Source organism: Parasteatoda tepidariorum, chromosome 6 (assembly GCF_982258835.1).
Source record: "Parasteatoda tepidariorum strain Cologne lab strain chromosome 6, Ptep-v5.0, whole genome shotgun sequence".
In the NCBI taxonomy this organism is placed as follows: domain Eukaryota; kingdom Metazoa; phylum Arthropoda; class Arachnida; order Araneae; family Theridiidae; genus Parasteatoda; species Parasteatoda tepidariorum.
The window spans coordinates 11,630,185-11,651,202 of NC_141760.1; the positions used below are offsets into that span (position 1 = coordinate 11,630,185).

Below are 21,018 nucleotides of genomic sequence, written 5' to 3' on the forward strand. Positions count from 1 at the left end.
TTCCATTAAAAATTAAAAAATTAACTTAAAAAATAATTTAGTTTTTACAGGTACTCTATAGAAAAAGGTTGCACCCCCTTGGAAAAAAGTTTTAGAAATAAATTTAAATCGAAGAATTAATTAAATTTATTTAATTAATACGAATAATTAATTAATAAAGCTATAGATTACGAAGAAAATATCGAACTTATTTAGTAGAAAAGGATAACAATAAAAAATACTTGCCTATGGTTGTGATCGTAATGAAGAGAACTTGAGAAAAATTAATTAATAAATTGAAATTTAATAAACGTTGCTAGTAATGAATAGCTTATTTTAGTTAAAATGAAAAAAAGGTATTGTAAATAAAATTCAACAAGCAGGTCTTATGTTCGAATCGTCACTACTCAAAAGATCCTGACTAAGCTCATATTGCCATTTGACAAAAAGAAACCTGAGGATTGAAATAACTCTTTTATCCTTCACCACAATTCACAACATTCCACGTGTTTCGAATAAAAAGAACTTGGAAAGAAAAGAAAAAAAACATTCCACCGTAAGTCGAAACCCTCTTTCACGAAAGAGAAAGGGTCACTGATGAAGCATTTAAAAAAATAAACAAAAAGTAGAACACACGATGAAATAATAGTAAAAGAAATATATTAAAAAAAATGAATAGCTTCCGTGAAATAGATGACGCCACCGTCGGTAAAATCCCACACTACATCCACAAAGTAAAGAAAACAAACTTGGTGGGGTCAATTGCGAAGTTGAGTCACCGTCTTCAAAGTTTTAAGGTGGTAAAAAGGCTTCATCTTAGAGATGACTTTTTTTTAAATTCTTTTTTTCACACTTTCCACATCTGCTGCTGTCATTCCTAGCTGAATCCATCCTGTAGTTCTTTCGTTTTAACCTTTTCCCACCGAGTTGGGATCGGGTTTATCTGTTATGAGAAAGCTTTCACATTCATTTTTTTTTACACTTTACATTACTTGGGTTTTAACAAGGCGATAAAAAGTGAATTAAGTGTACACAGAAGAACGTTGGATTAAGCATTTTACAGATTTATCAAAACAGACATCAATTTAACGTAATTTGTAGCCAGATTTCATTTCATAAGAGGTCTAAAAAATTTTAACCATTAAATATGTGAAGGGAAAAAAATTGGGGAATGAAACATTGAATTTAAAATTTCTGGTGAAAATATTTTTCTTCAGATTTTACATATTAAAATACAATAACTCATTTTAACAGACGCAGTCATGTTTCATAAAAATCATAACGTTCTTTTGCTTGGAATACAACATGTTTAAACTAATTTGATTTTAGTCTCTTTTTTTTTTTTAATAATAATTTAAACTCTATTTTTTAACAAAGAAAGGGACTCAGATTTTGAAGGAAACAATACACGCTATACAGGAAGATTTAAATATACTGTTGAGATTTTTTTTTTTTTTTTTTTTTTGATTTTACAATTAATCATTTTCTTAAATTGAATATAATTCTCAGGCGTAGTAATTTTTTTGCATAAATAATCAAAATTTCCGCAAAGGAAATTATCTTTCACGAAAGATAATAAGACATAAAGTAAGAGACATTTCAATATAGTATCAAAATATGCAACAACAAAAAAAAACAAGTTTTTTGTTATTTTCGTTTGAATGATCCTCAAAACAAATTCGGGGACAAAATATTTTTCATGTGGCCTTTTGATTTCAAAAACAATAAAAATAAGTCATAGCGTTAAAATCAGTTTAGGAGACAAAATACTTTATATGGATTATATTGTATTGATTTAATATTCATTATTTCATTGTAATAATTTAATATTTATTATATAGTATTGATTTAATATTGATTATATTGTATTTTAGCAATTTCACAGCTCTCGACGTTGAAAATAATTTACCAGAGCACCACTGCAACTTTGGCAAGGAAATCTTTTTTAGTTGCTTTCCAAATATGATTCGCACTGAACATAATTTCTCAGAGTGCCATGGCGTTAAAGTTAGTGAAGCGTGTCACGAGTATAATGAAGGCATTGGTGCCAGACACATGCCAAATCAAGCAATCGGCACTCATGCATGGCAACCCCCACCACACACCTCAATGGCAGGCAACCTAGATATAAATCCCGTTCCTTGTTTTTATAGCATAGAGGGGGGGACAAGGTAAAAAAAAATGTCGCTAATACAAAGAAGCGCATTGTGGGAGGACATCAGCAGAGCGGGTCTGCAGATTTCGTGGGAAAACTCACAAAGCTGTAGAGTGCTTGGGTTGTAATATGAGAGGATAGCACACGTGGTGGTATCACCTTGAAGGAAGGTTTCTGTTCTAAAACTCGAACCTCATTGGCTGTTGGCTTTGTATAGCCACCTGTGGACCCCACCCAGACGCTGTTTACGTCTGGCGTAAGAGGTAAAAGTTTGATCTGGGAGGTTTGGTTAAAACCTGTCTGACTGCTTCTTCTGTAGGTGAGGAAACAGATAAGGAGGGTTCATATTACAAAATTTTCTATGAGAGAGACTAATTTATGTTAGTCAGGTGAGGAGAATGGGGAAAAAAACCTGTTTTTCTTTCTCTCCTTTTAAAGTATAGTATAGAGTCTTACCTAGAACTTTTGAGAGCTCGAGTTTCCAAAATTTAATATTTAATAAATATTTCAATAAATGGAAACAAAGTATTTTTTTAAATGTCAGTATTTAATTGAAAAAAATATTCTATTTAAAGAAAATTTACTTACATTAGAGGAACATTTTGCTTCAATAAACCAAGTTTCAATATTCATTATAGTACTGCAATCAGGTTGATTGTACTTAAAAAAAATTGTCTGTTTAAACACACTATTCGCATATTTCAGAGTTGAACAAACAACATCACGTCGTTTTTCAACATTCAGTCATAGTAATCGTCGTAAAATCAATCATACTAATTGTTCCACGTGTTGTATGTGCGTTTGTCATTTTTTGGGAATAAGACTTACTTTTTTTTCACTAGCTCGAATTTATGGGGAAACTCGAATTATTGAGACACAGATATACTGTGTGATATTTTGAGTCTTTATTCTTCCATGATTTCCCTGGAAGGTATTAATATTATTACTAAGTTAACTTATGTTAACTTTTAACTTATTTCGATTTTTCTCACGTACGATTAGAATTTAAAGTATTTTATTAAAAATAAGAAGAGAAACATCCTATTATATTTTAACAGCTACACAATTTTTCGACAAATATATTTGTACAAAATATTGAAATAGTGCTAACCAGTACAAGAAAAGAGTTAGATGCCAACAGTTCGTGCGCTTCTGAATAAAATATATCTTACCAGATGAATACTCGTTCTTCGTAATCATTAAATTAGCAGAATTAATTAAATTAATATTAACTAACTCAGTAAATAAATTAGGAGAAAAAAACAATCAAAAAATTAGTAATTAACACAACGAAATCATGCATAAAATTGAAAGACATGTACCAACACAATTAATAAAGCTAAAATACAGTAGTTAAAAAAAATTTTATAGTATTAATTTATTTTGTCCTTCCTAGTGGCTTTACGTAATTAGATTAAGCAAAATAAGTTTTTAGTAGCACATTCAATTAAAATAAGGTTTAATTGTATTTAGTATCATTTGGCATGAACTAAAATGTGTAACTGAAAGCCAATTCCTGATTGTCGAAATTTACCATAATTAAGTGATTTTCTCCGGTAATTACCCCTTTCGAAGCGAAGTAAAAAAACAGTATCTATATTAAAACTTCATAGTATTGAAGCAGTTTTAATACGCACCAAATATATTAAAGCAATATATCGTAATAATTTCTATTTTTTAAAGCTATTAAAATTGCAGTGATTACTAACTAAAAATAATAAAGCGTCTTCCAAACGAATTGCTTTATAGTTCATAGTTTATATGTTTTTTACTTCAACTTATAACTATTGCTAAAATTAAGTGAGAATCATTGGCGTCAAAAATGGTGAATTTTTACTTTTCATACATATTTTCTACAGTGGCACTTGACCTTAAAAAAAACATTGACGCAGGGCATTGAAACTGCACAAACAACTATCATACCAATAGGGCCTAATACTAAAATCATTGACCAAATAAATAGTATGGTGATTTCTTACGTTTTCCTAAACAGATTTGTATTATTTCTACAATGATTTTGATTTTTAGTACATGGATTTTTTTATTTTCATTGTAACCTATCACCAAAATTAATTAAGAATCATAGGCATCAATAATACTGCCGTGCAATTGAAAAATCAACGTAAGCGACAAAAAATTCAAAATTGTGATTTTTATATATTAGGCATCTTAGTATGGTAAGCTACATATTGCACAAAAAAAAAAAAAAAAAAAAAAAAAAATTCTTTTTATTAGTATTTTCGAAATTCGATTTTAGCATTCATAGCATTAGCAATCGAAGGAAAACAGTTGTCAAGTCACTTTTCTCGGAATCAATCGTGAATCACGTCGTTTTTTGAATTGCACTGCAAAATAGCATCTCCAGTTTTTACGTTTAAACGAAACGAATTAGTAATACTTCTTCATTAAAATTGCGCCTTAGTGTATAATTTCTTTTTCTTTTTATTTCAATTTAGTTTATTGTTTAGTTTAATAAAAGGATTTTTCAAAAGCATGACTATAAACAAAATAAACACATGGCTTTAAATAACTTCAGAAACAGTAATTTGATTATTTAGTCCGCTTATGCTGCCATGTTCCCGTTAATATTTGAGTTTATCAGACTTAACGAATAAAAACTAGTTAAATATTAAAAAACGTGCCAAGGCGCCAAGATGTAGGCCTAGGAACGTGCAATAAACTGCTTTTTTATGAATGACAGCTATAAGCTAGAAAAGAACACAGATGTTATCTTTAAAATATTTGATAAAACAGAATCATCTGTTGTTTAATTTAAAACAATAGCTTGTTCTAAACCAATGAGAAAATTCCAGTCTTCAAACATCACTTCGGTACTATCTATTTGGAATTTGGAATGATTTTTAGGTTTGGGGTTTAAAATTACCCCTTCTTGAGTTATAAGAGATACACACCCAAACTCTTCATTTTATTATTATTATAGATAATTATTATAATTATAGATACCGGCAATAATTAATATGACGGATATTCTAATGTATTCTAATGTAATTATTATCTTATAATTATAATTAATATATTATTTATTCTAATAAATATATTATTTATTATAATTAATATATTATTTATTATAATCAATTATTATAATTGATGTATTATTATTTTTTACTATGGATGTTATCGAGTATAGCTAACAATAATCGTTAGTTCTTTAATAAAAATAAAATAAAAGCAGTAACAACCGATACGTTTATCATTTAAAAGTCATTTTAGAGATATATTTTTACTTTTCATTTATTTATTTGTAATTGTGCTTATTATATATATTTTATAAATTTGTAACTGCTGTAATTCTATTATTTAAGAATTCATAAATCTCTATTTCGATTGATTAAGCTCTAATATTCATAAAGATTTATTTATAACTTAACAGACAATTAGAGCAACAGATAAGACTTATTTCCTTAACAAAAATTTATTAAAATAATAAATTAGTATTCGAGATATACAATTAAACTTAAGTTTTTCTACTTAATAAGTAATATAATTATGTTAAACAAAAATAGCATACAGTAATATGAAAGGACTATTTGTCTAAAACTTTAAAATTCTTACTTATAGATTATTTGCTTGATATAGTTACAGAAGAACATTCTTTCTTTATTATTAACGTTGCAAACAAATTAAGATTTTGTCAATATAGGTGAAAGTAATAGAAAATCTAAAATTATTTATTTTCACACAAGATAACTAGACGTGAAAACAAAATAAAATTTACTTTTGGATAAACATTAAATTTTCAAATGTAACCTCCTTATAAGATACAAGCCCAGATAAGGTAAAATACACACTTACTTATGAAGAAAATATACTAATTACAACACATAATTATAAGATTGGAACACAAAAATCCAAATTAAGCAAAAGTATGAACAACTCGAAAAATTATTCAATTAAAAAAATAAATTAGTTACAATAACCAAATAAAGAATTCAATTTTTTTTATAAAAACTGAAATTTCAATTACTTTATTGTTATAATTTTACATAACCTTAAATACAAAGAAATTCATAGAAAAGAAAATTAATCAACGATATAAAAAGATATCGCATGAGATAACCTGAAAAAGTAATAACTATCTTGATGCGAAACTATTAACAAATTAGGACTTTTTTTCAAGAATAAAAATTAAAATTGGAAGTAACATCATCAGTGTAATAAATTTCTATAATAATTTTTAATCAAAAAGCACATATTTCATTGAAAAATATAATGAAATTTTTAAGAATTCATAACTTATGTTAATGTTACGTTACGCTAAGTTAGTGACGAATGTAACGTAACACGATATGTAACATAAATGTTTCTCATCAGAAAGTAAATAAATAAGGTTGAAGAAAGAAAAGGTTAAACATTCTAGTGTTATTATAATACCACAATAATTTAATGAAAATAACTTAACATAATAGAAAAACGGTTACAAAATTCAAATAAGTAATAACAAAATATAAAAAGAAATCGATTCACAAAAAAAAAAAATTTCCCATTTATATCCATAAGAAAATTAGGATATAAGTTAGTGACGAATGTAACGTAACACGATATGTTGTAACATAAATGTTTCTCATCAGAATGTAAATAAATAAGGTTGAAGAAGAAAAGGTTAAGCATTCTAGTGTTATTATAATACCACAATAATTTAATGAAAATAACTTAACATATTAGAAAAACTGTTATAAAACTTAAATAAATAATAAAATATAAAAAGAAATCGATTCACGACCAAAATTTTTCCATTTATATTCATTAGGATATAAGTTAGTGACGAATGTAACGTAACAAGATATGTAACATAAATGTTTCTCATCAGAAAGTAAATAAATAAGGTCGAAGAATGAAAAGGTTAAACATTCTAGTGTTGTTATAATACCACAAACATTTAATGACATAACTTAACATAATAGAAAAACGGTTACAAAATTGAAATAAGTAATAACAAAATATAAAAAGAAATCGATTCACAAAAAAAAAAATTTCCCATTTATATCCATAAGAAAATCAGGATATAAGTTAGTGACGAATGTAACGTAACACGATATGTAACATAAATGTTTCTCATCAGAATGTAAATAAATAAGGTTGAAGAATGAAAAGGTTAAGCATTCTAGTGTTATTATAATACCACAATAATTTAATGAAAATAACATAACAGAAAAACGGTTATAAAACTTAAATAAATAATAATAAAATATAAAAAGAAATCGATTCACGCCAAAAAATTTTCCCATTTGTATCCATAAGAAAATTAGGATATAAGTTAGTGACGAATGTAACGTAACATGATATGTAACATAAATGTTTATCATCAGAAAGTAAATAAATAAGGTCGAAGTATGAAAAGGTTAAACATTCTAGTGTTATTATAATACCACAATAATTTAATGACATAACTTAACATAATAGAAAACCGGTTACAAAACTTAAATAAATAATAATAAAATACAAAAAGAGATCGATTCAGGAGAAAAGTTTTCCCATTTGTACATATTTGTATCCATAAGAAAATTAGGATATATTTTCTGCTAATGATTAAAAACTGGAATTTCAAGAACTTTATTAATGTCATTTCGCAGTAACTTTTAACAACAACGAATACATCTTAAAACATTAATAAAACAATAGAAAAAAAATAATCGATTTACAACACAGAAGCTCGAATCGAAATTTGATGGTGCGAATAAATGTTAACAAAATGACATTAAAATTATCGTGAGGGCTATTCAAGGCAGTAAACAAATTATTTGTTTACTTTCCTGATAAAGATATTTTAAAATATATATTTGGATTAAAACTAAAAAACTGAAATTTCAACTATTCCACTACTGTTACTCCCCAATAACTTCTAACTACAACGCATATTTCGTAAACATCGAATAAAATGAATTTTTTTTCTTTTTTTAAAGCCATTTACAGCAGAGAGGCTCCTACCCAAACAAGATTACACGAAAGAATTAGTGTAAACAAAGCGGCATAAAAATGATTCTGATCGTTATTCAGCCAAATAAACAAATGGAGTAAGATTCAGCATTGAATGAAGACTAAAAGATGGAATTTCATACACTCTACTAATTCACAATAAAATTACAACATCAGAAATGAAAATATAAATAAATCATTTCACAAAAAAAAAGAAGAAAAACCTCGAATTTAAATCTACTGTTTCTTAGATTCCCAGTATCTACAAATCAAAAATGTAAACAATATATATTTGTTACCGTGAATGCCCAAAATCAAGAGAATGTCGACTTTAACCGGTGAATGTCAACAATCACATAGTCGCTTTGGTGAATGACAGGAATATTTGTTATATCTGATTTGACATTAATTTATTCGTTGATGTTGTATTTATTCGATATATTAATATCTAATTCGATATATTAATAACACGAAGGAATTAGTGTAAACAAAGCGGCATAAAAATGATTCTGATCGTTATTCAGTCAAATAAACAAATGGAGTAAGATTCAGCATTGAATGCAGACTAAAAGATGGAATTTCATACACTCTACTAATTCACAATAAAATTACAATATCAGAAATGAAAATATAATTAAATCATTTCACAAAAAAAGAAGAAGAAAAACCTCTAATTCAAATCTACTGTTTCTTAGATTCCCAGTATCTACAAATCAAAAATGTAAACAATATATATTTGTTACCGTGAATGCCCAAAATCAAGAGAATGTCGACTTTCACCGGTGAATGTCAACAATCACATAGTCGCTTTGGTGAATGACAGGAATATTTGTTATATCTGATTTGACATTAATTTATTCGTTGATGTTGTATTTATTCGATATATTAATATCTAATTCGATATATTAATAACACGAAGGAATTAGTGTAAACAAAGCGGCATAAAAATGATTCTGATCGTTATTCAGTCAAATAAACAAATGGAGTAAGATTCAGCATTGAATGCAGACTAAAAGATGGAATTTCATACACTCTACTAATTCACAATAAAATTACAATATCAGAAATGAAAATATAATTAAATCATTTCACAAAAAAAGAAGAAGAAAAACCTCTAATTCAAATCTACTGTTTCTTAGATTCCCAGTATCTACAAATCAAAAATGTAAACAATATATATTTGTTACCGTGAATGCCCAAAATCAAGAGAATGTCGACTTTCACCGGTGAATGTCAACAATCACATAGTCGCTTTGGTGAATGACAGGAATATTTGTTATATCTGATTTGACATTAATTTATTCGCTGATGTTGTATTTATTCGATATATTAATATCTAATTCGATATATTAATAACACGAAGGAATTAGTGTAAACAAAGCGGCATAAAAATGATTCTAATCGTTATTCAGTCAAATAAACAAATGGAGTAAGATTCAGCATTGAATGCAGACTAAAAGATGGAATTTCATACACTCTACTAATTCACAATAAAATTACAATATCAGAAATGAAAATATAATTAAATCATTTCACAAAAAAAGAAGAAGAAAAACCTCTAATTCAAATCTACTGTTTCTTAGATTCCCAGTATCTACAAATCAAAAATGTAAACAATATATATTTGTTACCGTGAATGCCCAAAATCAAGAGAATGTCGACTTTCACCGGTGAATGTCAACAATCACATAGTCGCTTTGGTGAATGACAGGAATATTTGTTATATCTGATTTGACATTAATTTATTCGTTGATGTTGTATTTATTCGATATATTAATATCTAATTCGATATATTAATAACACGAAGGAATTAGTGTAAACAAAGCGGCATAAAAATGATTCTGATCGTTATTCAGTCAAATAAACAAATGGAGTAAGATTCAGCATTGAATGCAGACTAAAAGATGGAATTTCATACACTCTACTAATTCACAATAAAATTACAATATCAGAAATGAAAATATAATTAAATCATTTCACAAAAAAAGAAGAAGAAAAACCTCTAATTCAAATCTACTGTTTCTTAGATTCCCAGTATCTACAAATCAAAAATGTAAACAATATATATTTGTTACCGTGAATGCCCAAAATCAAGAGAATGTCGACTTTCACCGGTGAATGTCAACAATCACATAGTCGCTTTGGTGAATGACAGGAATATTTGTTATATCTGATTTGACATTAATTTATTCGCTGATGTTGTATTTATTCGATATATTAATATCTAATTCGATATATTAATAACACGAAGGAATTAGTGTAAACAAAGCGGCATAAAAATGATTCTAATCGTTATTCAGTCAAATAAACAAATGGAGTAAGATTCAGCATTGAATGCAGACTAAAAGATGGAATTTCATACACTCTACTAATTCACAATAAAATTACAATATCAGAAATGAAAATATAATTAAATCATTTCACAAAAAAAGAAGAAGAAAAACCTCTAATTCAAATCTACTGTTTCTTAGATTCCCAGTATCTACAAATCAAAAATGTAAACAATATATATTTGTTACCGTGAATGCCCAAAATCAAGAGAATGTCGACTTTCACCGGTGAATGTCAACAATCACATAGTCGCTTTGGTGAATGACAGGAATATTTGTTATATCTGATTTGACATTAATTTATTCGTTGATGTTGTATTTATTCGATATATTAATATCTAATTCGATATATTAATAACACGAAGGAATTAGTGTAAACAAAGCGGCATAAAAATGATTCTGATCGTTATTCAGTCAAATAAACAAATGGAGTAAGATTCAGCATTGAATGCAGACTAAAAGATGGAATTTCATACACTCTACTAATTCACAATAAAATTACAATATCAGAAATGAAAATATAATTAAATCATTTCACAAAAAAAGAAGAAGAAAAACCTCTAATTCAAATCTACTGTTTCTTAGATTCCCAGTATCTACAAATCAAAAATGTAAACAATATATATTTGTTACCGTGAATGCCCAAAATCAAGAGAATGTCGACTTTCACCGGTGAATGTCAACAATCACATAGTCGCTTTGGTGAATGACAGGAATATTTGTTATATCTGATTTGACATTAATTTATTCGCTGATGTTGTATTTATTCGATATATTAATATCTAATTCGATATATTAATAACACGAAGGAATTAGTGTAAACAAAGCGGCATAAAAATGATTCTAATCGTTATTCAGTCAAATAAACAAATGGAGTAAGATTCAGCATTGAATGCAGACTAAAAGATGGAATTTCATACACTCTACTAATTCACAATAAAATTACAATATCAGAAATGAAAATATAATTAAATCATTTCACAAAAAAAGAAGAAGAAAAACCTCTAATTCAAATCTACTGTTTCTTAGATTCCCAGTATCTACAAATCAAAAATGTAAACAATATATATTTGTTACCGTGAATGCCCAAAATCAAGAGAATGTCGACTTTCACCGGTGAATGTCAACAATCACATAGTCGCTTTGGTGAATGACAGGAATATTTGTTATATCTGATTTGACATTAATTTATTCGCTGATGTTGTATTTATTCGATATATTAATATCTAATTCGATATATTAATAACACGAAGGAATTAGTGTAAACAAAGCGGCATAAAAATGATTCTGATCGTTATTCAGTCAAATAAACAAATGGAGTAAGATTCAGCATTGAATGCAGACTAAAAGATGGAATTTCATACACTCTACTAATTCACAATAAAATTACAATATCAGAAATGAAAATATAAATAAATCATTTCACAAAAAAAAGAAGAAGAAAAACCTCTAATTCAAATCTACTGTTTCTTAGATTCCCAGTATCTACAAATCAAAAATGTAAACAATATGCATTTGTTACCGTGAATGCCCAAAATCAAGAGAATGTCGACTTTCACCGGTGAATGTCAACAATCACATAGTCGCTTTGGTGAATGATAGAAATATTTGTCATATCTGATTTGGCATTAATTTATTCGTTGATGTTGTATTTATTCGATACATTAATATCTGCTGAGGATAGATTAGGAGAAACATAAGTGTTCGTAGTACTGTTTAAATGTATACTGGGCAGTGGCACTTGATCTTAAAAAATTTTTTTTGATGTAGGGCATACCGGGCAAATGTATACCGGAGAGTGGTACATAACTAGACCTGGTATATATTCGGACCAAAGCGTCAATGTGATTGTCAACACTCATCGGTGGAAATCAACAACCATTTCAATCATACACAGTAATATATTCATCAAACAGAATCAATACGAGTCTATTCATCAAAAATGCAAACAAAATAAAATCTCATTCTGAATAGTAAAAAAATAAGATTTACCTTTGGATGAAAACTGAAAACTGGAATTTGAAATACTCCACTAGCTTTATTCCACTGTAACTTTTAAGTATAAAGCACATTTCGTTAAAAAAAATTTGATTTACAAACACGAGTTCAAAACCAAAAGCGAAAACTATCAAAATCGTTAGTCATAGCATATGTTTCGTTTCGAATTCAATACAAACTGAATCAAAGCTCCCTACCTAAAGGCCCACCTTGTGACCGAGCGGTGACAAAAACCAAACTTGCACACCTAACAGAATGTTCCACGCTCTCCCCCACTATTCGAACCAATCCCGGAGAAGAAAGGGGGGAGACAATCCCTCGGCCCTCTTTTTGCACCTACACCCACCTACTGTTTTTTTTAAACGGTAACGAAAGACACCGAAGATAATTTCATTCCCCTTTCGTAGGGTCACAGCCCCCGTCCAGGGTCACGAGGGGAGAGATGGAACAGGGGTGGCCCCAGAATTCCCAGGTGTAGGGAGATAGTTATTTTTTTAATATGTATTTCTCATCTGCGAGATCCACAAGGAATGTTTTGTTTTAGGGTCTGCGAACTTTCCCATCCTTGCACCTGATCCTGTATGTCTGAATGTTAGTGAAAACTGTCAGAGTTTTACAGTCATCAGTCTGTTTGGAATGAAAAACAATAAAAACTGGAAGAGTGAAGGGGAAGCAGGTTTGGCTCTTATGTAAACAATATTGATCGGTCAAGCTATGCAATGATAAAATAAAATGTCAAATGAAGTAGGATGATGATTTAAGTACAACAATTTCATTAAGTAAAACTACGCATGAATTAAGTAAAATAAAGTGGACAAAATACAAATGAAAGCACAAAAAGCTGTGACAGGAGTAAAACAATAATAATCAATCTTAAAAATAGTAACAGCAATTATTATTTTTTTTAAAGAAAATTAATTAGGATATAAAACAGCTTGTATGAAAAGTTTATTACATTTAATCAGTAACATTTTTTTTAATACAATAGTAATCGGGTAAGATTATTCGATTACTAAATATTAATGTATTACATACATAAACATAAAACAAGTTTTCGAAGTTTAAAAATAACATTTAATACTTTCAATGTATTAAAACAACCTAGTGCAATATTCTGTCACACTTACATTCGTAATCAGGAACGAGTTCGAATAGTTAATAGCACTTTAATCACTACATTATTCTATTACAATCATACTTATAGTTAATATATTACATTTAATCTATTACGTTATTCTGTAGCAGAACAATTAATCTGTTACATAGATTAAAATGGAACAAGTATTCGAAGTCGATAAATAAAAACATTTAATGTTTTAAATGCGTGCCTTCAAGCAATGTATTATGTAATTATATTACAATTGTAGTCAAGCGCGAGAAGGAATGCTTAACAGCACTTAATATGCTAAATTTAATCTATTGGGTTATCAGAAGTGATTGCGAGCCCAACTCAAAAATCATGAAAACTTCTTGAGTAAATTCATTAATGACGCATTTCAAAAAATTAATGTCCTTATAAATTTAAGCGATTGATACTTTCAAAACATGAAATTCTAAATAAATTACATGTAGCATAATTTAAATGAATAATTATCTATAAGTTTACTTTTATCTCTAATCACATTTCTTATTCTACCAGAAAAAATATTTAGAAATGAAAAATATGTCAAGCATAAATTCTAGTTTTAATATTTCTAAATGAAATATACAAGAGTTTCTATGCATAAAAGTAATCGACGATTTCTTAAAACTTCTGGACCTTGGATTTCTCGTAAATAATAAAAAATCCAGAAATCCGGATTTTTCCCGGAGCACAATCGTTATACTACTAAAGGTTGTTTTTCGAAGGCTCCATCGTAATATGAAATGATGCTTTTTGCGAAAAATATGCTATTTTTATAACTGCTGTGAGTTGGCAACTTTTACTCATAACAACTGTTAAGTCAAGTTTAGCCTATCTAAAGCCAACGCTGCCTACGCTTATTTTGAAAATGGCGCAAAACGTCAATGTGGTTTTCACCGTATAAATGAAAAGCATTTGTTATCTTATTTGTTAATATTTAAAAACTTACTCCAATGCTGCATTACTAGGGCTCATAAAAATTTTCAAAAACTGAGAATAAGGCAGTGTTTTTGATAATTTTCATATAGGTCGAAAAATGTCACCAAATTGGCGATTTTTAAAAATGTTTAATAACTTTTCAAATGTTTAAGTTATTTATCTGTTCTAAAGCCCAGATAATTCTTCACGGTAAGATTATAGATATAGTTTAAAATCATCGCATTGCTTCAAGTGTTAGACACTTAAACTATAGCTTTTTTATGCATTATATTTTTTACTTAGTGCTTCAAAAAACAGCGTTAAAGATCACCTAAACTATTACATTTAATCTATTCCGTTATTCTCTAACGGGGGTTTCCAATGTACATGATGCCGGGAGCCGCAATTAAAAACTCCAGTCAAATGGCGGGCAGCAACTTTATCAAAATTTTATATAGGACTCTTTTATGTTTGAAGGAAAATTAAATATTAGCGTCAGATACGCATATGCTAAATTCTATTCACAAAATACAAATAAAAAAAACGAAATAAAAAGAGCAACATACACAATTATTTTTGTATTTGAATAAATATTTTCTTGGATGCAAAACCTAAGAAATAATTTTTTTTTGCCCCGTTGGTATGTTAAATTTCACAGAAACGAAGAAATTAGGTTTTTTTAATGAAAGAGAAGTATTTTAAACTAATAAGACGAAACTAATAAGTTTTACGAAAATCGTCCGCAAAGAAATGACAACTAATATATTTTAGATAGCGGGCCGCAAAAAAAGGCTTCGAGGGCCGGTTGGGGCCCGCGAGCTGGTAACCACTGTTCTATAACAATCGTAGGCAGGCAGGAGAATAACACACAATATATTCAAACTGCGCTTTCGAGTTAAATAAAACAAAATTATAAATCAATTAATTTAACGTGGTAAACGAATTATTTGATAAGATTCATTTGAAGTTCGAAAACTTATAAATCATTTTTAAAATCTTACGAAACAACAACACTAATAGAAAGCGGAAATCGTGGTCGCCAGTCAAGTTCTGTCTCAAATTGAGCCAGTCAAGTGGAAGCTGTCTCTTCTAAATAAGCAGACAGGTAAATTACAGGTCGCCGTGTCTCCTATTTAGAAATGACCCATTTCCTGTCAAAAACCATTTACTGACAACATACCCCCGAGTAAGTGATGAGTTCCTCTGCACTTGTTTACCTGTGTAGTTAATGGATACAGATTGAGAGACAAATTGATTCATTGTTACCATATGCATGTGTTCGTCCAGGTGTGTAACTGACTCCCCATGGTGTTTACATGGACAACGAATTCCTACCGATTTCACGGTGTACTGCTGACGAAACTTTTCCTGATAAAATCTGTGGTACATTCATCGAAATTTAAACTTTTAAAGTATGGAGAGAAAAAAGTGGGTTTTGGTTAACTCAGAGTAAACCATAAAGTTGCAATTGCAAAAAAAAAAATGTTTTCAAAATATCAAAATGCAAACAAATTATAACAGAACTATTTTTCTACTACGAAATCGTTAAGTAATCCAACCATCATTTGTTATCTTTTCAATATTTTGAAGAAGAAAAATGCACCGTAAAAAATTTTGGAAAAATTATTTTAAAATGTAGCGGCACTCAGGGAGAAAGTACTTTTTACCATAAATCACATTTTTTTGCAAAATTTAAAAATTTGATGAACAGTATTTTTTACAGAAATATTTACTGTAAAATTAATGAATCATGTAATTAATTAATTAAAATGTCAAAATGGATTTCTCTAAGGGTGCCAATAAATTTAACCGTAATTTAATCCGGAATTTTTTATAGGGTGTAATGAAAAATTTGAAAAAATTTACATTTGGAAAAATTTCAAATGTGAATTAAAATAATTAATTTGATGAAATATTTCTTCAAAGAATTTCATAATTGCGTAAATTAAATTAAAGTTTTTTTTCCACTTTTTTTTAAAAAAAAATTTTGAATTTAATCTTAAAACTTGATTACATTAAGAGTTGAAAAAAAAATAAGGGGAAGGATGAGAATTTTTTTCAAAACATGGGAGGGAGTTTGTAATATGCTTATTTTTTGAGAAAAAGAATTAAGACCAAAAAGTGCGAAAAATATGTTTACGTAATATTTGGACGGCCCATCATTAATTTTTTGACCTTTGCAACATTTTTAATTATTTTTACTAATTACACACTATTTTGTGATAAAAATTTTTTTTTAAAACTTTATTAATAAAAAAGATACATTCTAAAGCAAGAAGTATGTATAGTAAAATTTTCAAGCATTTTTTAACAATACAGATTTATTATATTTTATCAGAAATTTTAAACAGTCATTCTAAAGCAAGAAGCATGTATAGTAAAATTTTCAAGCATTTTTTAACAATACAGATTTATTAAATTTTATCAGAATTTTTCGAACAGTCGATCCATACTTGAAATGTGCAAACCTCATTTTTTAATCCATAAAACACAAATAACATTATAATTTCCGATACAACTCAGAAGACAAGTAAATTTGAGCGAAATATCGAGGCAAACTTGACATATTTACTGGCAGTTACAGTGTTTACGATATTTGTGGACTGCTAAAATAAAAAGGAATGAGTTCGAGGCACAATAAAGTGCTGTATCATAGTTTTTGTTTCGACTTAAAATAATTAAAACTAAAACGGCTTATATTATATATATATATATTGGGAACCAACGCAAAGCATTAAGTAACCAATAAAATTAATTCATATATGTAGTGAAAATAATATAATGATGCAATAATAAAAAGAATAAATAATAATAAAGTTATTATGTAAGTAAAAACTATAACAAATGCACGAATGGGTACCTAAAGCAAAATAAAATTAATAATTATAAATAAATATATAAAAGCCTTGTTATTTTTCACTTATCAAATCAAAAAGTTTTCTAGGAAAGCCTTTTTTCCCCCTTTCACTTCTAAAAGCAAAACTTTCTCCGCGAAGTTTTTGATTAATTATGACCAAGTCAGACATCGGATTGAAATTACAACTTGCACAAGTCGTTAAAAAAATGCAACAGTGGCCGTCGTTACTTATCTCACCATTTCTAGGAGAAAAAGAAAAATCAAAATCAAATCGTATTAAAAGATAACAACATCAAACAGACCTCGGACTCTTTTTCCAAGGGACAATTAATCAAGTTGCGGATGATGCCAAAATCAACAAACCAAACTTTCCCATGAATAATAATAACTGGAAAATTTAATGAGAAGTTTTTAAACGGGATGCAGCAGCAGCACAAAAACAAATAACGCCAGAAATTGAAAAACAACTTAGTTAACTAGATGGGTCTCTCGCGTTGGGCGACGAATAACGCCTGTTCCGCACAAGACAATAATCACAGCCAGCGACAAGACCAAAGAAAAACGAGACAAATTGCTACCAAATCGTGATGAGAACTTGGCCTGGTTCATTGCCAAACCAGAGAAAAAGCGAGGCAATGGGTTCCTCAAGAAAAAAAAACATTTAAGACAACTTGCAGGAGATTCGGTGATGTAGAAGGCCCCGCATTTGTTAAGTTTCTGCAAATCAACTTTTCGGGAGATTCTTGCCAAATCTGTTAACAGCAATTTAGGGTAGACTGTTTAGAATACTAAACAGTTTTGTATAATTTTCGTAAGGAATGTAATTACTCGAAAGATTATCGAAGGCAAAAGCAAAATCTTTTAAATGTTTTAAACAAAACGACATTATTCGATCAGAACAGACCATGTTACTCAGTACGATCGTGCTTTGACAGATTCAGAATTTTTTTCCGGCTCTTACACAAGAAATATATTCAGGTAAAATTGTCTTTCTATTGATACACACCTCATGTCTGCCATAATAAACTAATTTTAGATTACTTTTTTGTCAAATCTCATTCATTTCTGTTCTTTCAACAGTTTGATTTTGACAGATTGGACTTCGGAGTAACCAAATAATAAAAAAAAAAGGCAGGGTGACTCGAAAAAATTTTAGGAAAGAGAAAGCATTTTGAAATTGGAAAATAATTTAAAATAAGGCCTTGAAAAGTTTGAATTTAAAAAACTGCACAGAAAACAAGCCATTTTTTTGTTGAATAAACTGATTTTTTTTTTTATAGAATAAATATTTAAATAGGATACTTATTAATTCACCACAATATGAAAGAACAATTCCAGATTCTATTAAACACAGATTACCGGCTATCGATACTGCGCATAGATGTACTTAAATACGATATTATCACGATCATTAATGATTACAATGCATATCGTGTTCATTATTGATAATTATCGATAACGACACTATCGCGATATAGATAATATCGCGCAATAACGATAACTATTAAGTATGATGTTGTGAGTGCTGTTAAATTTTATTTGGGAGACACAAATATTGATCGATGTAAAAATAAGATAAAGTTAAATTGGAAAAATATCGTGACATAAAAATATCGTTACTTTTTGACAATTCATCGCGATAATAAAATAATCCTTAACAGTTATAGGGACTAACGTTCGGGCAAACTCGAAAAAGTTATCGCCAACACATTGTTCCTTTAACCAATAAATACCCTCTAGACATTTGAAAATTATTGGCATTTAAAATTAATTATTTAATAATTAATTTTTATTAGAAAGTATGACCTGGTAATGGAGAAAAGAACGTAAAAACTTAATAGAAAACAAAAACATCTAATCAGGAAGAAAAAAAATCGTTACCTTCCCAAAACACTACCTCTTTTAATCATTTAAAGAAATTAATACAGAGCTGTTAATGTGAAGGTTTGGGATTCGATCCTTAGTGACGGCTTGAAATCCATCCAACTTCAAATAGATTCCTGGGTACCAGCTTGTCGGGGAAGTTAAAATGACCTGCATGCTGTGCTGACCACATTGCCACAATCATGGCTTTGGTCAAGAAAATGTAGAACCTTAACCTACATGGCCCCTCGGGCTCACAACGTTGTTGCAGAAATGCTGTACTTCTCTTTAAGGAATTTAAAATATAATAGAAATTGTTATTATTATCGGTTAGTTTCAACTAATGTAGGTAGATACTTTATTTACGTCACACTAGAACTGCACAATGGGCTATTGGCGACGGTCGAGAAAACCTCCCTGAAGATGTGCCATAGCAATTTCGATCCTCTGCAGAGAGGATGGCTCCCCTGCTTTGGTAACCCGACTACCTGCGAGTGAAGTCAAGCACTTTACGGTAGAACAGTTTAACGAGGACCTGTACACCGCACCCTCGGTTCCTACGCAGGCTGATCAAAATGATCACCCACCCGTTTACTGACCGGTTCAACTTGGAACTGTGACTTTACGATCCGTGTCACTGCTGAACTTCAATTAATGTTAAATATAAGGTTTGTAATAAAATGTCACTCTTATAGCAGCACTTAGTTTTGTTAAATGTTACGAATGTACCTACAATATACACGGTGCAATACATTACATAAAAAACATTAACATACAGACTTCAAAATGTAGCTCGAACTGTTCGTAAAATAAAATTTCAAGCATAAGTTATCGAGACATGTGTAAAAAGAATAAGTTAATTAGTAACAGTAAAAAAAAATTATTTCAATTAAAAATACTAACTAACTTGTGCCAAAACTTTATTGCAAATTTTGTTTTCAAAATATCAGTCAAAACAAAAAACAAACGTAAGGGAATAAAACCCTCTTCAACTTCAGAAGGAAAAAAAAATGTTTCTTTAATTCAAGAAATCTCACATTTTATATCCAGTTTTTCTTGCCGATTCTTTATTATCCTTTCTTTCAAAAGGAAGGAAGGAAAAAATACGTTTAAAACATTTCGTTCGTTTTCATTTTTTATACCCCTTCCTCCCCACGTTGGAAAAAAAATATTTTTAGGAGGGGGAAAGAATCCCTATTTCATTATTTTGCATCTCTAACGGACCGTATTACGCATTAATATAAAGAAGTTAGAAATGTAAAAATATTCCTTTTTTCCAGCTACCTGTGGTGTCACGGTAATTATCTACGCCAGTCTAGAACGAAAATAGAAGGAAAAAAAATTTCTTTTTTTTCGCTCGTTCTGTAATCTTAAATTTTGCTCTTTTATTCACATATCGAGCTATATTTAATTTTTTTTTTCCTTCCATTTTACTACGTTGGCGTTTTTATGTTATTCCTTATTTATTATTTTGTATTACAAACTTTTTTTCCCTTTAGGGATTTTTTTCTGTCAAGTCATAAACGTAAGATGATTTCTGTCTTTTTCGAGTGAAAGTGGTGTATAAATAAAACTTTAGGTCCTTTTAAATATTGATCGTACAAATAATTGTAGTTAATGGGTGGACGACTGAGCAATTGCTGTTTGGTTTAAAACATTAATGACTAAACTTTTGGCGAAAAATGCCGCGATCAGAGAAAAATGACTATGCGTAACATGTATACTTTTCCAACACAGGGGCCAATCATAAATGATTTCGCATTTTCTTCCTTCAATAGTTTCGCCAAAGAGCCGTGGTAGTTCAGGGGATAGAGTGCTTGCTTTCCAATATGGTATCCTAGATTCGTATCCCAGTCATGGC

At 29.1% G+C, this 21,018-nt stretch overlaps 1 protein-coding gene across 6 annotated transcripts in view; it reads right to left on the reverse strand.

The window, feature by feature from the left end:
• LOC107446990 (zinc finger E-box-binding homeobox protein zag-1) overlaps positions 1-21,018 on the reverse strand; it is a 525,599-nt gene that overhangs the window by 170,559 nt on the left and 334,022 nt on the right. The window contains exon 1 of one of the 6 annotated variants that reach the window (XM_043039303.3): positions 12,391-12,756. The exons of the other annotated variants lie outside the window; for them this stretch is intronic. The gene's annotated coding sequence lies outside the window, so the exon portion shown is untranslated. Of the gene's footprint in view, positions 1-12,390; positions 12,757-21,018 lie in introns of those variants that run through there. 6 annotated transcript variants of the gene reach the window in all.